Source organism: Lontra canadensis, unplaced genomic scaffold (assembly GCF_010015895.1).
Source record: "Lontra canadensis isolate GAN:19392208 unplaced genomic scaffold, GSC_riverotter_1.0 scaffold1, whole genome shotgun sequence".
In the NCBI taxonomy this organism is placed as follows: Eukaryota; Metazoa; Chordata; class Mammalia; order Carnivora; family Mustelidae; genus Lontra; species Lontra canadensis.
In genome coordinates this window covers 90,936,020-90,938,678 of record NW_022630995.1, presented here as the reverse complement: position 1 = coordinate 90,938,678, position 2,659 = coordinate 90,936,020, and the positions used below count along the sequence as shown (strand labels likewise).

General features: G+C 36.6%; 1 pseudogene; it reads left to right on the top strand.

Moving 5' to 3' along the window:
- The first annotated feature begins 581 nt into the window (after window positions 1-581).
- LOC116866983 lies at window positions 582-1,103 on the top strand (annotated as a pseudogene).
- Window positions 1,104-2,659: the final 1,556 nt, after the last annotated feature.

Sequence of the window (2,659 nt, the reverse complement as noted above, 5' to 3'; positions counted from 1 at the left end):
TTTACCTAATAAGAGTTTTTTGTTATGCCTGAGACCATATTGCAATCATTTGGCAAGTTTATCCTAAAATGTGGCTTATGATGAATAAATGTTTTCTTTCTGCGAAGTTAGACTAGAATCTGAGTAGCTGAGGTCAGTCACATGGGCACTGCAAGCTTACATGACTGACTCACAATCAAAACCCTGGATACCAAAGCACAACCAAGCTTTCCTGATTGAGAATGCTCACATGTGTTCTCATATCACTGTTGGGAGTAGTAAGAACATCTCCATGCAAATCGATGGGGACACCTGGAAGCTTGTACCAAGTAGTTCCTAGACTTTACCTCATGTAACATTCCCCTTTGTTATTGTCACTATAATAAACCCAGATCGTCTCTATTTCATATTGTATTCTATTTGCAGACCATGTAATTTATATCTAGAAAATCCTGAAGACTCCATCAAAAAACAGATCTAATTAATAAATTTGTTATGTTGCCGGATACAAAATTAACATACAAAAATGAGTGGCATTTTGGTTGTGTGTGGCTGCGCAGGCTTTCCATCCCTCACACCAGCATCTCACTCTGCATTTGACCATGCCTTTCACCTGAGACCCTTTCTAGCACCCTACGTTGGGTAACGTTGAGACCTACCTGGGAAAACTCCGGGCTTCCAAGAAACTGCTATGTGAGAACCCAGCTCACCTTGCTCAGCAACAGGAACCCTGTAGTTGGCTCAGCTCAACTCCCACAATCACTGTGAGGAAGGATGTTTATTTTTTTGATCCTGAGATACCAAAGGATGACCTGGATTTCCACTTAGCAGCCTTGTACAACCACCACACAGGGACATTCAAGAACAAAAGTGAGATACTCTTACACTAGGAGACTAGTAGCCAGGATACCCATGGAATCATCAAGACCCAATTCCCTGGAGAACTTTTACCCCCTCCTCCACCACCTTCCATCACTTCCCGGTCTAACATCAGATACTGGATCAACCCTAAGAAGGAGTCTATCCACAGCATTCAGGGATCCATAGTGTCCCCTCACACTGCAGCTGCCAATGGAGGCTACTCCCAAAAGAATGATGGTGGCTTCTTCTCAACACAATACTGAGAGGCCCCTGGACTAAGTAATCACAGTGGAACATCTGCTGCCCACCTCCATTTAATAGATTTGTGCTGAAAAAAAAAAAAAAAATCAGTAGCATTTCATACTGATGCTACTATTGTTACTAACAATAGATTAATTTGAAAGTCAAAGAAAACAATCCCATTTACAATAGCATCAAAAACAGTAAAATACTTAGGAATAGATTTAACCAGAAGGTGAAAATCTCTACACTAAAAACTATAAGATACTGATGAAGAGTCAAAGACACAAATTAAATGGAAAGATAGCCAATATTTATTGGGATTGGAAGAATTAGTATGGTTAAAATGTCCATACTACCCAAAGCCATCAATAGATTAAATACCTATCAAGATTTCAATGGCTTTTTTTTTTTTTTTTGACAGAAGTAGAGAAACTACTAGTAAAATTTATATGGAATCACAAAAGACCCTGAACAGACAAAGGAATCCTAGGAAAGACCAAAGCAAGAGACAGCACATTCTTGATTTGAAGCTATTTTAGAAAGCAATAGTAATCGCAACAGTGTGATACTGGCATAAAACAGACACAAAGACCAATGGAACAGAACTGAGAGCCCCAGAATTAACATATATATGTATATATCAAATCAACTCAAATTCGACAAGGGAGTCAAGAATGCTTAAATAAATATTATTAGAAAAACTAGTAGAAATATTTCTAGGAAACTAGAAACTGGATATTCACATGTAAAAGAGTAAAATTAGACCCTTGTCTTACCCTACTCACAAAATTAACTTGAAATGGATTAAGGACCTAAGTATAGAAAACCATAAATCACAAAACTCCTAGAAACCATAAAATTCCTTAGGGGGGAAAAATAGGAAAAAGCTCCTTGACATGAGTCTTGGCAGTGATTTCTTAAGTATGACCCCTAAAGCACACAAGAAACAAAATAAAAAATAAACAAGTATAACTATATCAAACTAAACGGCTCAGAATAGCAGCAGAAACAATCAACAAAATGAAAGTCTACATACATGATGGAAGAAAACTACATTCTGATAAGGGGTTAAAATCCAAAATATATAAAGAACTATAGCTCAATAGCAAAAATAATAATAATTCAATTAAAAGATGGGCAAAAGATCCAATTAAATAATTTTCCAAAGAAGATATAACAAATGGCCAACAGGAACCTGAAAAGGTAGGTGTTCAACATCACTAATCATTATGGAAATGCAAATCATAACCACAATGAGAGAGGGCACCTAGGTGGCTCAGAGAGATTGTGTCATACCTATTAGAATGTCTGTTATCAAAAAGAGAAGAGACAATAAGTGCTGACAAAGACAGAGAAAATAAATCTTTGTGTACTGTTGCTGGGAATATAAATTGGAACAGCTAATATGGAAAAGAGTATGGAAGCTCAATAAAAAATGGATCTACCATATGATCCAGCAATTTCACTCTTGGGGATTTATCCAAAAAAAAAAAAAAATGAAAATACTACGTAAAAGAGATCAGTTTCTGTATGTTCATAGCAGCATTATTTACAATAGTGAAGATATGGAAACCAC